Genomic DNA, 21308 nt, shown 5'->3' with positions numbered 1-21308 from the left:
TAACTTCCTTGTAGTTTCCAGATAGAAGCTAGCACCCCCCCCCCCCCCCCACACACACACACACACATCTGGTGAGGTAGCGCACTACCGGTAGGAGGGGAGGGCAACAGCTGCCTCCTGTAGGTCGTGGAAAGACTTTGTGAAATGAGACAAATTCATTTGTAGATCAGGATTGTAGACAGAGTGGTGGATAGGTTATTTGGGTGGATATACATGAATAAGACTGCTCTTAAGCATCTCAGGATGAAGCCAGAGAGCATTGTTGAACGTTTGTGGTCGTGTTGAAACGCGTGTCTGCTGGAGTCTGTCAGATGATATTGGTAAACAAATGTTCACCTTGTGAAAATGTCTTCCACCAAGACAGGTGCAGGTAGGTACTTGATGCTCATCCACCTGGAGAGATGCAGGTGGAGGAAGATGCCTTTCTAGATTTAAGAAGGAATGCGGCAGTTGCAGGTGAATGTTAGGGAAGGAAACAGGTGAACGGGTCGTCCCTGGAGGCAGACACGTGAGGGCAGGTGCGATGCTCACACTGTTCTGGCCAGACACAGTAAATGTGAATTGTCTAAGCGTGACCGTCTCGCTGTGTCTGCCGTATAGCATGCTGTGTATCCATGACACTGCCATATACAGTCCACATGCATGACATACAAGTTGCCTCACTATACACAATTATGTCAAGGTACAGAGAGCTGTAACGCTGATGTAGTTATGCGGAGCCATGAAACCATACGTGACCATCCATACATACCAGGTGACACTAGCCAATACCTGACCGCACGCCACAATATTTAAAGAGCCTTATTATAGTAAGGTGGTGGTGGTGGTGGTGGTAGCAGTAACAAGGGTTAAGATAGTATTAACCATGGTAAGAAGCTTTATGATAGTTGTGCACATGGTGGTAGTTGTGTTTGTAACTGAGGTAGTACTACGGTAACAAGCTGTGCTACACTCAGGTACACGAGGTGGGTTGTATCAGGCTATGGTGCACAAGGTAGGTTGTAACAAGCTGTGCTACAGAAGGTGGGTTATAAGAAACTGTGGTAGTTGGTTATTTAGATAATTCAATAAAATCGGTACAGATGTAGAGAAATGAAGGAAAATGATACCATGTATTGTTCAGGTGGACATTAAACATAACTGCTGTGTTAAATATCGTGTTAAACTAAGTGTTGCCATCATGACGGCCAGGAATGTGTTGAACATGGACAATAACAAATGGATGTAATGTATACAGTAAGTTGGAAAATGTTAAGTGTTTACTTTTGTGTTATCACAAGAGCGTCAGGTGAGGCAGGACAACGGGTCAGCCAAAATACAACAATAATATCCGTGGGATGAACATCGCCAGACAGGAACATCCATACATGAAGAGACAGAAATGCGATATAGAAGACGGATAGATAGATATGAGATAGACGAATATAAGACATTGTTAGATTTAAGGCAGATATTAGACAGACAAATATAAGGTAGATTGTTATATGTAAGGTAGCTAGATAGATATGAGACAGACAAATATAAGACATTGTTAGATATAAGGTAGATGTATAGATATAACAGAAAAATATGACATTGATATAAGACAGAAAAGTACATATAAGACAGATAAATAGATATTACAGATGAATAGATTTGATATATATATATATATATATATATATATATATATATATATATATATATATATATATATATATATATATAAAGACCGATAGATAAAAGACAGATAGGTAAGTATAAGACATAGCTAGATATAAACAGAGATAGATGGATGTGAATGAAGCACAAGTTTAAGACGAATATTGATAACAGGTGTTCGCAGCGACAGGTGAGCTGAGTTAGGTCATCAGTCACTGTCACCTGACCATTACCAGCTCAGCTCATGACCATATTGGAAGATGTCTACTGCTGCTGGCCCACCATGGGTCAACCCCCCACCCCACCCCCCTCATTATCGCCAGACTCAGGTATTGTATTTCTGGCGACCATCCTGAGTTAAAGCTGCAGTGGAAGGGTTGGCAAGGTCGGGGCGCCATCGACCCCGGCTGGGATTTAGAGGTCAGGAGACTCTTATGTGTGGCTGTATGTAAGGTGCCGGCCGCCCAGCCTGGCTCCTGCCACTGTAACTGAAACTTGACTTTGAGTAGTTAGCAATGATCCCATGATGACGTACTGCAATGTGAGGTCATCATACTGTGCTGAGGTCACTAATGTGATATGAGGTCATTGTGACTGTGAAATCACTATTGTAATATCAGGTCATTGTGCTGTATAATGAGTTTACTGGAAAGTAAAACGAGGTTATTCTATCGTGGTCTGTACTCTTTGAGAGAATATTCTAGTGTGATGTGACGTCATTATACTGTAATATGAAATTGCTGTAAGATATGTCGTCATTGTATTGTGACTGAGGTTCATTACTAAAATGTCATCGTAATATAATGTGGGGTCAATGTATTATAATCTGGGGTCATTTTACTGCTCTGTTAGGTCATTACCATAGCGTAGGGTCATTGTACTGTAGTGTGTAGTCCATTGTAATGTCAATGTGATATGAGGTCATTGCTGTAATATAGGGTCACTGTATTGTTGCATGTAGCCATTTATGTGATTTGGTCATTATAATGTAATGCAGAGTATTATAATGTGGGATCATAGTAATGTAGTTTGGGGTCACTGTACTGGTAAATGTGATAATTACTGTAATGATGGGTCACTTTACTGTAGTATGATGTTAGATATAGTCATTGTGTAATGATCATTATATAGTAATGTGGGGTCATTGTAGAGTACTGTATTGTAATGTCATGTGGTCATCAATCTAAATCAAGCTTAATGTCCTGTAATGCGATTCGACTATTCTGTTATAGGGGTCATTACACTGTAATGTAGGGATATTGTACTGTAATATTTGGCAAATATACTGTATTGCAAGGTCAGTGTACTGTAACGTAGGAACAGTATGCTGCAGTGTAGAGTGAGCGTACTATTATGAAGGGTAATTACTGTAGTACTGGGTCATTGTACTGTAATGTAGGGTCATTACTGTGATGTAGGTCATTGAACTGTAATGTGAAGTTAATGTACTGTCGTACAGGGCCTTTATTACGGTGTCACTGTTGACATGTAGGGTCATTACATGAGACCAACTGCGAGATGGAATCATGGCACTGTAATGTAGGATCATTATTGTATTGTGGATCACTGTACTGTATTGTATTATGGATCACTGTACTGTGTTGTATTATGGATCACTGTACTGTATTGTATTGTGGATCACTGTACTGTATTGTATTATGGATCACTGTACTGTGTTGTATTATGGATCACTATACTGTGTTGTATTATGGATCACTACTGTATTGTGTTATGGATCACTGTACTGTATTGTATTGTGAATCACTGTACTGTATTGTATTGTGGATCACTGTACTGTATTGTATTATGGATCACTGTACTGTGTTGTATTGTGGATCACTGTACTGTATTGTATTATGGATCACTGTACTGTGTTGTATTATGGATCACTGTACTGTATTGTATTGTGGATCACTGTACTGTATTGTATTATGGATCACTGTACTGTTGTATTATGGATCACTGTACTGTATTGTATTGTGGATCACTGTACTGTATTGTATTATGGATCACTGTACTGTATTGTATTGTGGATCACTGTACTGTGTTGTATTATGGATCACTGTACTGTATTGTATTGTGGATCACTGTACTGTTGTATTGTGGATCACTGTACTGTATTGTATTGTGGATCACTGTACTGTGTTGTATTATGGATCACTGTACTGTATTGTATTGTGGATCACTGTACTGTATTGTATTGTGGATCACTGTACTGTATTGTATTATGGATCACTGTACTTTGTTGTATTGTGGATCACTGTACTGTATTGTATTGTGGATTACTGTACTGTATTGTATTGTGGATCACTGTACTGTGTTGTATTGTGGATCACTGTACTGTTGTATTGTGGATCACTGTACTGTTGTATTGTGGATCACTGTACTGTTGTATTGTGAATCACTGTACTGTATTGTATTGTGGATCACTGTACTGTATTGTATTGTGGATCACTGTACTGTATTGTATTGTGGATCACTGTACTGTATTGTATTGTGGATCACTGTACACTATTGTACTGTGGATCACTGTACTGTATTGTATTATGGATCACTGTACTGTGTTGTATTGTGGATCACTGTACTGTATTGTATTGTGGATCACTGTACTGTATTGTATTATGGATCACTGTACTGTGCTGTATTGTGGATCACTGTGCTGTATTGTATTGTGGATCACTGTGCTGTATTGTATTGTGGATCACTGTACTGTATTGTATTGTGGATCACTGTACTGTGATGTATTGTGGATTACTGTACTGTGTTGTATTATGGATCACTGTACACTATTGTATTGTGGATCACTGTACTGTATTGTATTATGGATCACTGTACTGTGTTGTATTGTGGATCACTGTACTGTATTGTATTATGGATCACTGTACTGTGTTGTATTGTGGATCACTGTATTGTATTGTGGATCACTGTACTGTGTTGTTGTGAATCACTGTACTGTATTGTATTGTGGATCACTGTACTGTATTGTGGATCACTATATTGTATTATGGATCACTGTACTGTGTTGTATTGTGGATCACTGTACTGTATTGTATTGTGGATCACTGTATTGTATTGTGGATCACTGTACTGTATTGTATTGTGGATCACTGTACAGTATTGTATTGTGGATCACTGTACTGTGTTGTATTGTGGATCACTGTACTGTATTGTATTGTGGATCACTGTACAGTATTGTATTGTGGATCACTGTACTGTGTTGTGTTGTGGATCACTGTACTGTATTGTGGATCACTGTACTGTGTTGTTGTGAATCACTGTACTGTATTGTATTGTGGATCACTGTACTGTGTTGTGTTGTGAATCACTGTCCTGTATTGTATTGTGGATCACTGTACTGTGTTGTGTTGTGGATCACTGTACTGTATTGTATTGTGGATCACTGTACTGTGTTGTGTTGTGGATCACTGTACTGTGTTGTGTTGTGGATCACTGTAGGTTCAATGTGATGTAAGGTCATTGCACCAAAGGTCGGTGATGTATTGTACTCAGTATTTTAATGCGTTGTAACTCTGTACCGTGACATCAGTGTTTTGTACTGTGCATCATTGTACTATGATGTGGAGGGAGGGGGGTGGAGGCACTGTGATGCGAGGTTGTTTGTCATATTGTGTCACCGTCCTGTAATGTGGGGTTACCAGACTGTTATGTGGCAGCGCTGTGCTGTAAAGTGGGGTTGCTGTACTCTTGTATAGGGTCACTGTATTATGCTATAGATCACTTTTGTGATGCGTCTTTTTAATGTTATACTTGGTCACAACTGTTGTATGAGTCACTGCTTTGCAGTGACTCGGTACTACGCTATGTTGTTACTGTAATGAGTCACTGTATGGTCTTTCTGTAATGCCACACTATGTTGTTCCTGTAATGGGAGTCACCGTTACAGTGTGGTGTCTGTAATGTGATGCTGTAAAGATGACTGAGATCATTCTCTCTCTCTCTCTCTCTCTCTCTCTCTCTCTCTCTCTCTCTCTCTCTCCTGGTGTTAGTAGATGCATGTGTCGGTATGGATGGTGTGTGTGTGTGTGTGTGTGTGTGTGTGTGTGTGTGTGTGTGTGTGTGTGTGGCCGGCTGCGAGAGTGGTTGTGTGGTGTGATGTGCAGATGCCTCGACAACAACTGTTGAATTACAGCCGCCCAGCACACGTGTCCGTCATGACACCAGGTTCCGTTACTCCCTTGACCAAATTCCTGGCCCTCATCCCCCCCCCCCCACCACCACCTACCATCCCCCCCCCCTTACTCTGCAAGGGGTGTGTGTGATAACCCCAGTAGGGGCGCGGACCATCACCACCTTACGGGGAAATATTGATTGACCCTCTCCCCAACTCTCAACTCCCCTCCCCACCTTCCCCTCCCTTACCATTACCCCACTCCCCCGGTCTTTCATCGCCCGTTCGTCCTTCAAGGTCACCCCCGGTATTGTGGAGAGGCCTCTCCCCCAGATAATGGGGAGGGGGGGTTGGTTGGTGTGCATTCGTTGTCTGTAACGGTGATTCTTGGGTTCCACTCTGTTGCCTTTGGGTCCTTTTTCTTCTGTATGATGTCTCTCAGTTCATATTGGTGTCTCGGTATATTTCTTAATTTCTCTCTCTCTCTCTCTCTCTCTCTCTCTCTCTCTCTCTCTCTCTCTCTCTCTCTCTCTCTCTCTCTATCTATCTATCTATCTATCTATCTATCTCTCCCGGCATAGGAGCAGATCGCGAACGCCAAAGGAATTATTCAGGTGTACGTGAGTGATGCTCGGTGGACCTCCTCTGCCCAACTCGTTCATTGAGTAGTTTAAAAGTTATTTGTGTGGAGAGGTCGCGTCCTTCAGGAGCTGTGCAGTTACTACCCAAGTGTTTGTGTGCCCGAGACTCCAACCCTTGTACAGAACACTCCAAACTAGAAAATTCATTTGGATATTTTTTTATGTTATTGAGTTACACAGGAGACGTTTCCACAGGTGTTGCTCCAGTCCAGGTGTGATTGATTGGCAACGTAAATAGATACTCTCGACCAGGATTGGCACCACTGGTCAGATATACTTGAGGCCAGGGTTGTTAACACTGTTCAGCTGCTCGAAACCGGGATCAGCAACAATGCACAGGTACTTAATGAGTAGATCGTCTAAAGTCGTTCGCTACTCCTGGCCGGGATTGGCACCAGTGGATAGATACTTGAGGCCGGACGGGAATGGCACCGTTCGTTGGCCAGGATGGGCACCGCTGGTCAGCTACCCAAGGCGGGGCTATCGGTCATCAAGAGGCCAGGATGCGTCGTGAGACGGTAGCCTCTGGCCCGCCTGTTGTCTAGGTTTCCACTTATCATTCATAAATCCGGTCGAGCTGTCAACAATGGAAGCAAGACATTACCTCGCTGTTGTTGTTGTTGTTCTCTGTTGGTTGATTTTGCTCGTATAGTTGTCTTATGGATGACTCTATACAGTTGAGTGATGAGTCACGTGTATATGTTCCTGAGTGAGCCACTGATGCTCTTGATGGATCCACAGATAAGACACAGTGCACCAGAGGTCGAGCACTCAACCTGTGTTCTGGGCAGGTGAATACTTGAAGTATTTGAGGATCTTCTATCCCACAGCCCGGACTGGACACAGGTTGTTGGGTTGCATTGTTGGTTGATTAAACTGTTGGGACTCTCAGCTCGCAGGTCCTGTTAGACCCCACAGTATGACTGGTCTGGTACACATTGTAATCACTTATCCGGGACATTTTTGCCGTGCATCCCATGCCGTTTCTGATGGCAGCAGGCAAGGTGCTGATGAGTCTTGGGCCCTGAATGTTTACTGTGCTCTATTTCAAAAACTCCTCCATGGCTGTCGTGCCAGTCGGACGGTATTTCCGAGTGTAAGTAGGGAACCGTACCTTTAACGACTTTGCAGGTGATGATAATATAACTTCCATGTCAGTGCTCCAGGGATTATAGCATCGGAGATTAAAGCTATTCCCAGTAATTTAGTTCCTTGACCACATTGATAAAGGCTGTGAAAGATCTCTATCTGATTCTGCATTTCAACTTGCCCTGTAGGCCCGTAGGGCAATAACAGAACACAGAGATATTCAACTTGTGAAAGAATTGGCCAAAATGAGCACCTTAGATGATATGATTAGTTTTTCTTCCTTGTCTAGAAAGTCCGCAGTATCCAGTCCGACATCCACCTGCAGGAGGCACTCCTTGTTTTGTTGTTCCCAGCTATCATCACTCCGAAGTCTCACAGTAATCAACTGGTTTATGACGATGTACCGGGAGGGCAAGGCGCGAGTGGGTATGCAGTGCTCCTGAAAAGTATGGGAAGGTATATGGACTGGTTGTGGGGATGTGCACTGGGGTTGTGGGGAGGTGTGTACTAGTTATACGGAGGAGTTGTTAGGGGCTGAAGGAGAGAAAGTTGCCCTATAAGTGTGTGTGCGTTTTATTATTACTACTGTGTATGTGTTACGAGCAGAGAGTTTTACACTTGTGTTGCTTGGTCTCTCAACCTCGTGTATATGTACTATGTCTTTCTTCTTATGTATGTTTGCACAAATACACTCAAGCACACACTATGTGCAGTCCTGAGACAGTCGGTGTGGCCAGGGAGAACGTGGGTCCAGGTGCCGGAGGCAAGACTCTGAAGACGATGACTGGGATCCCCCTCATACCACCTCCCTTACCGGAGCTTCTTCGTGTTGCTTTTGTAGGTCAATGTACTTAGCCCGCTCAGAGTACTAACAAGGTCATTGTACTTAGCCCGCTTAGAGTACTAACAAGGTCATTGACGCCTGATTGATGACCCTCAACCCCTCACCTTCCTCAGCTGGTGGTGAACCACAGTCCCTAGTGGCCCCATCCGTTGCCATACTCAGCCTCAGGCTTGCTTTCCAGTGTATCGTACCTCTGTCAAGCCCCATGTCACACCACCTTCGCCAGCAAGGTATTATGACTAGATGTACATGTCGTTTGTAGTAAGGTTGATGTAGTGTAGTGTAGCCTGCAGTCAGACAAAAGTACTGTAGTTACTTTAGAAGCAGGAGGACAGGTGTGAGGCGACCGACGGATGTGGAAAGATAATGGCTAGTGATACCTTCTTTGAGGATGGCAATGGTGCTGTGGTAAGGGTTGCAGTGCTGTTGTGGTGAGAGGGTGGCACTCGTTCTGTGGTGAGGAGGATAGCACTCGTTCTGTGGTGAGGAGGGTGCTGTGGTGAGGAAGGTAGCACTCGTTCTGTGGTGGGGACGGTGCTGTGGTGAGAAGGGCGGCACGCGTTCTGTGGTGGGGACGGTGCTGTGGTGAGAAGGGCGGCACTCGTTCTGTGGTGGGGAGGGTGCTGCGGTGAGGAGGGTGGCACTCGTTCTGCGGTGGGAAGGGTGCTGTGGTGAGGAGGGTGGCACTGGTGCTCTAGTGGTAGTGGAGTCGGTGAGGGGATTTTACCTTACGTTCTCGTCGATCTCGAGTCCCCAGAGCTCGATCTGAGTCCAGGCTGGTGAGATGGGTCGATGGTCAACCAAACTGTTGGGAGCCGCGGCCCGCAGACCAAAGCCTGGCTGGTCTGATACATTCCGTAAAATTCTCCGCTATGCGTCCCAAACTGTTTCTGGTGGCTGCAGCCAGTATGTTGGTCAGTCTTGGGGCCTGGATCATCAAGGTATTTTCTTCCTATCGCGCTTTTGAGTTTAGGGGCAACATTTTACAGTGTCGTCCATACCTGTCCTACCAGTAGGGAATTATAATTGATTGGTCGGGAAGCTGGCCTGCCATGATTTTTCAAGTGTAGCGGTGGTGTACCTGCTGTGTTGGGGGGGTGGGTGGGGGATGGTTAGAGCTGAGCCCTCATCTCGTGATGCCTGCACTCCCAGCTCCACCCACCTGCTCTTGGCTGGCTATTTACTGCTGCTCCTTGGCTTGAACCTGCCTAGATGATGGCTGTACCATGGCTAGAAGATGGGTAGATCCTAGGGTGACGATGTGGCCTGTTTGGATCACATACATGTAGAACACTGGCGCGGTAGGTACAGGAGACGGCCACCAGGACAACACCACCACGACACACTGCTCCTGCCTGAACCAATACTACAGGATGACCCTTGGCTGAACCAATACTACAGGATAACCCTTGGCTGAACCAATACTACAGGATAACCCTTGGCTGAACCAATACTACAGGATGACCCTTGGCTGAACCATTACTACAGGATGACCCTTGGCTGAACCAATACTACAGGATAACCCTTGGCTGAACCAATACTACAGGATAACCCTTGGCTGAACCAATACTACAGGATGACCCTTGGCTGAACCAATACTACAGGATGACCCTTGGCTGAACCAATACTACAGGATGACCCTTGGCTGAACCAATACTACAGGATGACCCTTGGCTGAACCAATACTACAGGATGACCCTTGGCTGAACCAATACTACAGGATGACCCTTGGCTGAACCAATACTACAGGATAACCCTTGGCTGAACCAATACTACAGGATGACCCTTGGCTGAACCAATACTACAGGATAACCCTTGGCTGAGCCAGTACTACAGGATGACCCTTGGCTGAGCCAGTACTACAGGATAACCCTTGGCTGAACCAATACTACAGGATGACCCTTGGCTGAACCAATACTACAGGATGACCCTTGGCTGAACCAATACTACAGGATGACCCTTGGCTGAGCCAGTACTACAGGATGACCCTTGGTTGAGCCAGTACTACAGGATGACCCTTGGCTGAGCCAGTACTACAGGATGACCCTTGGCTGAACCAATACTACAGGATGACCCTTGGCTGAACCAATACTACAGGATGACCCTTGGCTGAACCAATACTACAGGATGACCCTTGGCTGAGCCAGTACTACAGGATGACCCTTGGTTTAGCCAGTACTACAGGATGACCCTTGGTTGAGCCAGTACTACAGGATGACCCTTGGTTGAGCCAGTACTACAGGATGATCCTTGGTTGAGGTAGTTCTATAGGATGACCCTTGGTTGAGCCAGTACTACAGGATGACCCTTGGTTGAGGTAGTTCTATAGGATGACCCTTGGTTGAGGTAGTTCTATAGGATGACCCTTGGTTGAGGTAGTTCGAGTGGTCAGCCATACTGTCGTGGGTCCAGCAGGAAGGACCATCTCTACAGTTGCAGAACTAGTCTTGCGAGTCGCTACACCAGGAAGTCTCGTGTGGTGTCTGCCTACACCAGGATCACCACCGTCAGCTAAGATCGACTCGCCTCTCTCTCAAGGGTGGAATTAAAGTGGTTCCCGAAAACTACGGGTGAACAGCACTGACCTGACCTGACCTAATCTGACAGGTTCAGTGTTAGTGAGTTAGGGGGGAAATTAGCCACGTGGAACCCGTACAAGCTGATCGGTTCCAAGCTGCCTGCTGGGGTAACAATACTGGCACACCTGCTGGCCCCGTGTCTTCCCAAGTCCTTTGTCTGGGTGATTAATAAATCTGCTTTTCTTCTCGGTCTATCTGCGTATATCTTTACTTCCATCTGTCTGTATATCTATATAGTTACTTACGTATTTATGTAAAACATAAAGTATGACTGCCACACCTGGCCGCTGGCAGTTTCCAGATGCACTGTATCCACACATTCGCATCCTGCAGGCCACGACCCCTACCTCCTGGCCAAGTCTGGGAACGTTTAAAGATTATGATGTTGACTCCCAATCATGAGCACCTTCTGTATGTGTGATTTTAGCGGTTGGAGTTCATGACTATAGTGAAGTATCCGCTCTATTATCTGTTAATCTTGAGTGTGTGAAAATATCTGGGTTATGACCGGCGCCTATCACCTATTCTCAGTCATAATAACGTTGTGACTTTTACTTTTTGTTTAAAGTGGATATAATTCGTGGAAATTGTGTGTTCCAGTGAGCGTCATCGAGCAGGATTTTAAACTATAACTTCACGAGTCAACAGTATCGCTTGGCTGACGTGTTACGTTAGTTTCCGTCAAGGGAAAAGTGGAAGTTGTGATCCTTGACCTTCCGGAAATAATTTCATATGGTAACGAAAGACACGCCAGAAAGTCAGTCAGTGTTGGCGGCTGACACCAGCAGCAACAGACGCAGACGTGTCCCAGGGTTCGAGACGTAGCTGGTCAAGTTCCATCAAACTGATCCAGATAAACTAGGTCGGGGTCAGTTGATGCAATCTACAAGATCAAACATATTGATAAATCAGCTGTCATTCAAGCTAGTGTAGCAGAGGAGGTAGGATTGGAGCCCCGATAGTCACCATGTGGTAATGAGAGCTAGACGAGCAGCCATGGTGGTGAACGCCATCTGTGGTGCACCTCCTCAACTATGGTGGATTGTAACAAGAGCCGCATCTGCTACAACTGGTTTCTTGGTCAAGTGGCGAGGCTAGCCACATCCTGAGCGCCATACTTCGCATCCCCAAAATGTTAGGAAAGTTTCTGAAGTGATAACGCAGTAATAGCTGTGTGGTTTTTGCTTGTTTGTGGGGATGTAGGTGCAGGTGGTGTGGGGAGCTGTGCAACACTGACCGGTGTGGGGAGCTGTGCAACACTGACCGGTGTGGAGGCGGGGAGCTATGCAACACTGACAGGTGTGGGGGTAGGTAGCTATGCAACACTGACCGGTGTGGGAGTGGGGAGCTGTGCAACACTGACCGGTGTGGGAGTGGGGAGCTGTGCAACACTGACCGGTGTGGGAGTGGGGAGCTGTGCAACACTGACGGGTGTGGGAGTGGGGAGCTGTGCAACACTGACCGGTGTGGGAGTGGGGAGCTGTGCAACACTGACCGGTGTGGGAGTGGGGAGCTGTGCAACACTGACCAGCAGTTTCTTTGTTGTTTTGAGTGTCTTGTATGTCACCTTAACTGTGAGGAATTGCATCACTCTCCCGTATGTGTGTTTGTATACTATGGGGTGTGAGGCATTATGTGTAGTACATCGTTGTATGAAGGCAAAACACGAGTGAGTTGAGGACAGCATGACGCTGCAGAAGGGCAATATCAGGGAGTATGAAAGCAGTATTAATGTGAGGAAGGCAGTATAAGGGAGTATCAGTGGGCTGGGCCAGAGGACGGACCCACTGGTACTTGAGCACTGGTTGAGCCAACACCGGCCTTGGTTATCTGCTGCTGCTTCCACTCTCACCCGACACACACACACACACACACACACACACACACACACACACACACACACACACACACACACACACACCGCTCTGGGAACTATTTTTTCTTCTCCCATGAACTTAAGATTTCTTCTTGAAGGTAGCTTCCGCAGCCTTAGGTCCTGATGTGTGGCTCTGAGCCGTGCATTGTGGTTCTGAGCGCAGACATGTGGCTCTAGGCCCTTGGGTGTGGCTCTGGGCCCGAGGGTGCGGCTCGAGGCGAGACTAATGTATGGCTCTAGGCCCCAGGGTGTGACTCTGGGTCCTGGGGTTTGGCTCTGGATCTTAGGGTGGGACTCCGGATCCAAGGATGTGGTTCTGTGCCCTATGCTTTGGCTGTAGGTGCTGGCTCTAGGCCCTGGGTCTGGCTTTAGACAGGGCTGGGCTGCGGACGTGGGTGCTCGTCATCGCTGAAGAACTTGCATGGGAGGTGCGCCTTTTATGGTCACCGGAGTCTGGCGAAGACATTACATACCAGCCGATTGTTTAGAGGCAAGGGCCGGGGCCAGAGGTGGGGAGGCAGGCCTGTGGGGAGCAAAGACCTGGGCCTGGGGTGAGAAAAAGTAGGCCTGTATGGGGCTAGGGCCACGGTTAGTGGGGTGGATTAACAAGCTTGTAGGGGACGAGGGCTAGGGTCAGGGAGGGAGAGAGGCAGGCCTGTAAGGGGGCAAGGGCGTGAGGGGAGGCAGACCTGTGGGGATAATGGCCAGCTGGTGCTTCCTCCACCCACCCCGTCTTACCTTCGGGCCAGACAAGGAAAATCTGAAATTTAGGTGAAATAATGAAAGTGACCTGGCCCGTCCAAGGTGGTGGGGTTGACCCGACCCGTCCGAGGTGGTGGGGTTGACCCGACCCGTCCGAGGTGGTGGGGTTGACCTGACCCGTCAGAGGTGGTGTTGATCTGGTTCGTCAGAGGTGGTGGAGTTGATCTGACCCGTCAGAGGTTGGAGTACCTCCCTCCTTCAGAACACACCAGATGGACATGTTTACATCGGATGGATCTTGTGTCTTGGTCTTGATCCACGTTGTTTGTGGCCTGGGCAAGGCTGGATGTTCTGCTGTGCTCCTAGTTATCTTTGTGTGTTTGTTTGAATACCAGTTTCTTTTTTACTTTCTCTGCTATACATAGCTTATTAAACTAGTATAAACCGTTAGTAATGGTGTTAACATTGTTAGCATCCTGTTAACATTACTGTTCGTATTACTGTTAACATCATTGTTAGCATTACTGTCAACATTATTGCTAGCATTAGTTAATATTACTGTAAACATTAGTTAATATTCACAGTTTCATTATTCTCATATATTTCTTTCTTAATTTCTTTATGGCCCTGTCACTCTCGACATCATCAAACTGGTTTGAATATTTGAAAGTTAAATTCAAATAACCCCATTTTCTTCTCTCTTCCATGGGAAAGTTTATGGCCTCTAACATCTCACTGTAAATCGAGTCTTTTTTATTCTGGTACCATCTTAGTTGTCCTCCTCTTGACCTTCTCTATTGGTTCTTTGTGCATCCTTATGTACAGTGACCCAAGTAGAGTACTTATTCTAGTTTAAGCTTAATAACGTTGTCAAACGTATACTGAACATTTTCTTTTCCTCTGTATGATGATAATGATGATATAGTATCTTGAGCAGTGCACGCATCCCAAGAGCCGAAAATATATTAAGATGCCTTTTATTTGTGTCGTGACAGTGGGTCTGTAACGAGGAACAGCGTGTCTTACAGACTTGATGGGCAATAAAATGTTCCAACTGGTTGACAGGTTTTTGTAGCGGTCAGGACAACCTTGTCTGGGCTCGTTGCTGGTCTGGTGCCGAACTGTAAATTGGGAGGAGGGATGTGGATGGTAGGCGGTGACGATGGCTAAGAGGGTGTAGTGGCCTCCCCTACTACTGTCGGATGAGGTCCAGTTGATGACCAACTCGAGATCTTGTCTGCTTCCCTTAGGTAGCTGATGCAATCCCAGTCATTCATTGTCTGTGAACAAATTTAGGTAGGGATCCAGTCCCTCCCAGAACTCGGGTTTACACAAATCAAGAAAAACAGCGGGCCTAAGACCAAGCTCTGTGGCACGTCACTGAAAGAAAACACTGAGGTGCATTAGCGCTGCCTCCACCGAAATGTTTTTCCATCCACCAAAGCAATCTACTTTTATTCTGGCAGGCCAAATATACAGCATTCAGTCGTCCATCTCTTTATGACAGTTCATCCAGTCATAGAAGTCGGGAAAATTCATCGCGAATGTTCATTTCCCTCTGAACCCATGTTGACTCTCACTTAATAAGCTTATATTTTAGGGTAACGATTCATTTCCTTTTTGCTTTTCTTTCTAGGGTTTTACAGACAACATTTTTGAGAGACACTGGTCTGTTGTTCAGTGTAGTTTCCCGATATCTTTTCCTAGAAAAAGCCAGGACGTTTACACTCTTCCAACTACTTTCTGAGCATTTCAAGTGGGCTGTCAAATGTATGAGCACACTCCTAGGTTGCATCTGGAAACTTACTCAAGACCAAGCACCTTGTATGGATTAAGATCCTTCGGTAACCATCTTATATATGATGCTTTCAAAGTCCTCTTTCCCATCTTATCTCAAGGGTTAAACACCTCCATTGTGAATACACCTAAGAACATATGATTCAGTCTTTCATAACTTTTTCCTCTTCAACAACTCTTCCTTTCGAATGCCTCCGCCTGATCAGCTACTGTTTAACTGACAGTGTACTCTAGCTAGAGTTATGGAGTAGTTTTGTATTCTCACTTGATTTGTATTGAATATTTTCCATAAAGTCTTTCGGTTTCTCCTTCATTATCATTGTAAACTAATTTCTTCCTCTCGTGTTTTAAAAGGCTGGCTAGTTGTTGTGCTGTTTCTATCTTCTTACTGTCTCACTTCGTTCTTTACGTTTTTGACATCAGAAACTATATCTCTGCCTCTGTAAGTTCTCTCTACTCGCTACCAAAGGTACCCTTATAGTAACCTCCTCATTATAACATTTATAGAACCTTTTGTAACATTGTTCTGTATTATAGTTCTTTGTGTATGTCTGTGTACATATATGTACTGATCCCCTAGTGTTTGTTTTGACTGATGTGTGTGTAGTGTGTATGTGTGTAGTGTGTGTGTGTGTGGGGGGGGGGGGGGGGTCGGAAGACCCTCTGGTCTGGTTGTGAGATACAGCGTCTCGGATCACACAGACGCTTCCTCTTATTCTCAAGATGTTCTGTGAATGTTCTTGAGGATGAGTTACATTATAGTTGATCTGATGGATCTGTTGGTTGTTGTTGTTGATTTTTCTTGTGATTGATTGGTTGTTGGTAGCAATCGACTTAGGGCTGACCATGTGATGCAAGGTGTACATGGTTCACATGGTTGCCACCTGCTCCAGAAATATATCCAACAGGTTACAGGTTTGGCGCTACATATGTGGCAGGGAAACAGCAAACATTACTTCTGAAGAAACCAATACTTGTTGTGAGGAATATTGAACAAAACGGTTTTGAAATTTAGAAGAAAAAGGTTGATATATATGATAATTTACATTGTTTACGCGATTCATATTTTATACAGTTTTTTCTGAATTTGATGAATCATTGAAGAATATCTTATGGATATGGAAGTGTGCGCTTCATTACACTATATATATATATATATATATATATATATATATATATATATATATATATATATATATATATATATATTGTGTACGTGTAGGAAGAGAGGAAAGTGATTGGTTCTCAGTGAATGTAGGTTTGCGACAGGGGTGTGTGATGTATCCATGGTTGTTTAATTTGTGTATGGATGGGGTTGTGAGGGAGGTGAATGCAAGAGTTTTGGAAAGAGGGGCAAGTATGAAGTCTGTTGGGGATGAGAGAGCTTGGGAAGTGAGTCAGTTGTTGTTCGCTGATGATACAGCGCTGGTGGCTGATTCATGTGAGAAACTGCAGAAGCTGGTGACTGAGTTTGGTAAAGTGTGTGAAAGAAGAAAGTTAAGAGTAAATGTGAATAAGAGCAAGGTTATTAGGTACAGTAGGGTTGAGGGTCAAGTCAATTGGGAGGTGAGTTTGAATGGAGAAAAACTGGAGGAAGTGAAGTGTTTTAGATATCTGGGAGTGGATCTGGCAGCGGATGGAACCAGGGAAGCGGAAGTGGATCATAGGGTGGGGGAGGGGGCGAAAATTCTGGGAGCCTTGAAGAATGTGTGGAAGTCGAGAATATTATCTCGGAAAGCAAAAATGGGTATGTTTGAAGGAATAGTGGTTCCAACAATGTTGTATGGTTGCGAGGCGTGGGCTATGGATAGAGTTGTGCGCAGGAGGATGGATGTGCTGGAAATGAGATGTTTGAGGACAATGTGTGGTGTGAGGTGGTTTGATCGAGTAAGTAACGTAAGGGTAAGAGAGATGTGTGGAAATATAAAAGAGCGTGGTTGAGAGAGCAGAAAAGGGTGTTTTGAAATGGTTTGGGCACATGGAGAGAATGAGTGAGGAAAGATTGACCAAGAGGATGTATGTGTCGGAGGTGGAGGGAACGAGGAGAAGAGGGAGACCAAATTGGAGGTGGAAAGATGGAGTGAAAAAGATTTTGTGTGATCGGGGCCTGAACATGCAGGAGGGGTGAAAGGAGGGCAAGGAATAGAGTGAATTGGATCGATGTGGTATACCGGGGTTGACGTGCTGTCAGTGGATTGAATCAAGGCATGTGAAGCGTCTGGGGTAAACCATGGAAAGCTGTGTAGGTATGTATAATTGCGTGTGTGGACGTATGTATATACATGTGTATGGGGGTGGGTTGGGCCATTTCTTTCGTCTGTTTCCTTGCGCTACCTCGCAAACGCGGGAGACAGCGACAAAAAAAAAAGAAAAAAAAAAAAAATATATATATATATATATATGTATATATATATATATATATATATATATATATATATATATATATATATATATATATTTATACTAATCGCCATTTCCCGCATTAGCGAGGTAGCGTTAAGAACAGAGGATGAGGACTGGGCCTTTGAGGGAATATCCTCACGTGGCCCCTTTCTCTGTTTCTTCTTTTGGAAAAAAAAAAAAAAAAAAATATATATATATATATATATATATATATATATATATATATATATATATATATATATATATATATATATATATATATATATATATATTGGCCATTCAGCCATAAGGATGACATTTATTCTCAGGATGTGTTTGGCGATGAGGCTGGACTTGGCTGATTCGCACTGTCCCTCATACCATTGCCACCATACTTGTGTTACCACTTTCAGGAACTGATAGGTTGACTGTTTAGGTGGGTACGTCACTGGTTAGGTGGGCACACTAGTGTTCAGTTGGGTACGTAAGTGTGTAGTGGGTGGGCTGGAGGACGGGTGTGTGGCCAGCTGGGCGGCTGATGACTTCACCAAGAGCCGGGCGCACCGCCCACCGCCCCTCTGCCTGACACGTTCCAATACTCCCAGGGCTGCTTCCCTCGATCCAATTAACTTCTTATGAGACCAGCCACTCAGACTGATCCTGAGGCTGTAATAACGAATCTTAATCCATCATAAAACATTCTGAATTATACATGATTTTTAGAACATATAGTCGTCTCTCTAGATAACACTAGTACGACAGTAATGAGGTTGGTGGCAAGAGGTATGTCACTAAGTTGTTCACTCATGTGTAAATTTCCCCCATAAGAGTAGAATGATTTCAACTGTTACTGTTTTAGATGAAGAATATTATCATTTTACTGTAGTAAGAGAACTTGTCTACCTGTTGTAGGGAATAGAATTCTATTCTGATAAGTGAAAAAAGTTGACTCTAGCTTGTTAATCTGTGCTTGTACCGGTTAAGGAAGAAGAGTATAATAACTACGTTTGTCACGATAATAGTCAGTAATGACATGGAAAGTCATATTTTAGAAAAAAATAAAAGTTTTTAATATAAAGTGTCGACTGATGTGTGAAAAGAAAAATTATCATCATATTGATATGGGATTATATAGAGAGTTACTGGCTACAGAGGATTGTTGTGAGTTTAAAGGGTTAGTTGTGGTGACAGAGGGTTGGTTGTGATGACTAACGGTTGATTGTAATGACTGTGGGTAGGTTGTGATGACTGAAGGTTGATGGTGATGATGAAGGTTGGTTGTGATGACGAGAAGTGGTTGAAGTTATAGAGCATTAGCTGTAATTATAGATGATTGGTTGTGATTATTTGGTCATGAGGTTAAGGGAGAGAGTGAAAGTGCGTGACGTTGATCCCTGGGTTGGCAGCCATCGTGACGCTCACATTCCTGGAGTAACGCTGGCTGTACGTCTGGTGACGACGGACCTCACATACTGACCCAGGTAGTGTACAAGCTTGTCATTGAGGTCTTCAGATGTGTCAAGCTGCTGAACGACCTGACCGATGGTGGAGAGGCAGTGGACCCATTACTGTAAGAGACATGTACTATTATATTTCTGGACGGCCTGTCTTCTTTGGCCATTCCTTCTCCAGAGAAGGCGACGACGAACTCCACTTCTTTCATTTTTTATAGTTGTGAAGAGTGCGTGGAGCACAACCTGAAGATGGCCAGAGTGCATGAGGCGTTGAACATATAGGTGTGCAGGTGCGTGGAGCGTTGTACTGGCCTCCAAGTTCCGGTGTGCTAGTTGTATCTCCTCCAGCTGACCTTCTACACCCCCCCCCCTCCCCCCGCGCCTCACTCCCAGTCAACGCAGCGTTGCTTCCACTCTGTCGCAACCCTGCCGCCGCCCAGGCCGCTACGCACGGCTGTAGTCATTATCGGAGTTTAACTTTGATCTCTCTCTCTCTCTCTCTCTCTCTCTCTCTCTCTCTCTCTCTCTCTCTCTCTCTCTCTCTCTCTCTCTCTCCAAGGAGTTATATCTCCTGGTTATCGGGAGGGATATTAACGGAGACCAAGTGAGACAGCTCTTCAGTAACTGTCAAACTCTCCTATTTGCCTCATGTTGTTCTCTGCCTCACCCACGTATGAGCTGCTGCCTTCGTCCACAAACATACACACACGTAATGTACGCACGTTACTCTTCACTGTAGATTTTCGTGCAGTGAGTGCTAAGCTCCAGCCCTGGCTAACTGTTCCATCTCGTGGTAGGTTCTCGTAGGAAGGGAAGTATGTAGGTGCTACGTAGCTCTTGATCGTCTTGTGTCTGCTGAACACTGTGTTCATCAGTTATCATTGATGCATTTCCAACCGGTAAATACTTATAAGGAATTCGCCATATTCTAGTTATCCCTGTGGATAATGGAAAAAGAATATTGCCTATCTCCTGCGTGTCGTAGAAAGCGAATAAAAGGGGCGGGAGCGTAGTGTTGGAAACCTTATCATCCTGTATCACTGCTATCCAAAGGAACAGAAAATAAAGCCCGTGAAGATATTTCCTCAAAGGCTCCGTCATCAAATCTTGTCGCTACCTCGTTAGGGTGGGAAACTGCAAACAATTATAAATGAAAGGAAGATGTAGAAGTTAGGGAGGAGGCGTCGTGTGGTCATCAGTAATGCTTCAGAGTTGGGGTAGATTTAGCCAATAGAAGGACTAGGATGTGATGTTACTAGTAACAGGATTAGTGGGGTGTTACCTGTAGCAGGACTAGTGGGGTGTTACCTGTAGCAAGACTAGTGGGGTGTTACCTGTAGCAGGACTAGTGGGGTGTTACCTGTAGCAGGACTAGTGGGGTGTTACCTGTAGCAAGACTAGTGGGGTGTTACCTGTAGCAGGACTAGTGGGGTGTAACTTGTTTCAGGGTATTGGGGTGTTACCTGTAGCAGGACTAGTGGGGTGTTACCTGTAGCAGGACTAGTGGGGTGTTACCTGTAGCAGGACTAGTGGGGTGTTACCTGTAGCAGGACTAGTGGGGTGTTACCTGTAGCTGGACTAGTGGGGTGTTACCTGTAGCTGGACTAGTGATGTGTTACCTGTAGCAGGACTAGTGGGGTGTTACCTTTAGCAGGACTAGTGGGGTGTTACCTGTAGTAGGACTAGTGGGGATGTACTCTGTGGCAGGGCTAGTGAGGAAAGAGTAGGTGGGTATAAGGTGTATGGACACGACTGTAGTAGAGTGGGGAAGGCTAAGTAGTCAGTCTAGGGACCAGGCCATGTAGGCGTGTGGCAGCAGCGGGGGTTCACCAGCATATAGCAACACCTTACATAATCCCGCAGGTTTGGTTCTGGGTTTTTGTTAGTATGGGAGCCTGGAGGCCAATACTGTGGTCAGACCAGTGTCCGTAGGTCACTCTTGACCTTTACGAAAGTATGGGGTGGAAGCAGGGTCAGCGGGGCCCGACCTTGAATGTTCCGTCTTTTGGGCGTGTCTCTGGCTGGCCAGCTTGCCTGGGTCCGTGTTGCGGGTGTGCTCGTTGTCGGCCAGCCTGCCTAGGTTGGTGTTGGGGAGCAGTCTTTGTGTTTGGGACCGGTGTACCAATCCTCATCAGCTTGTATATCCCTTTATCAGAATGAAGCTCGAGTGTCTC

At 45.1% G+C, this 21308-nt stretch overlaps 1 protein-coding gene across 3 annotated transcripts in view; it reads left to right on the top strand.

The window, feature by feature from the left end:
• The window catches only part of LOC139757996 (terminal nucleotidyltransferase 5C), a 268910-nt gene that overhangs the window by 195580 nt on the left and 52022 nt on the right, over positions 1-21308 (top strand). The window lies entirely within an intron of this gene.

This window comes from Panulirus ornatus, chromosome 29 (genome assembly GCF_036320965.1).
Source record: "Panulirus ornatus isolate Po-2019 chromosome 29, ASM3632096v1, whole genome shotgun sequence".
In the NCBI taxonomy this organism is placed as follows: Eukaryota; Metazoa; Arthropoda; class Malacostraca; order Decapoda; family Palinuridae; genus Panulirus; species Panulirus ornatus.
This window is presented reverse-complemented; position numbering and strand designations above follow the sequence as displayed.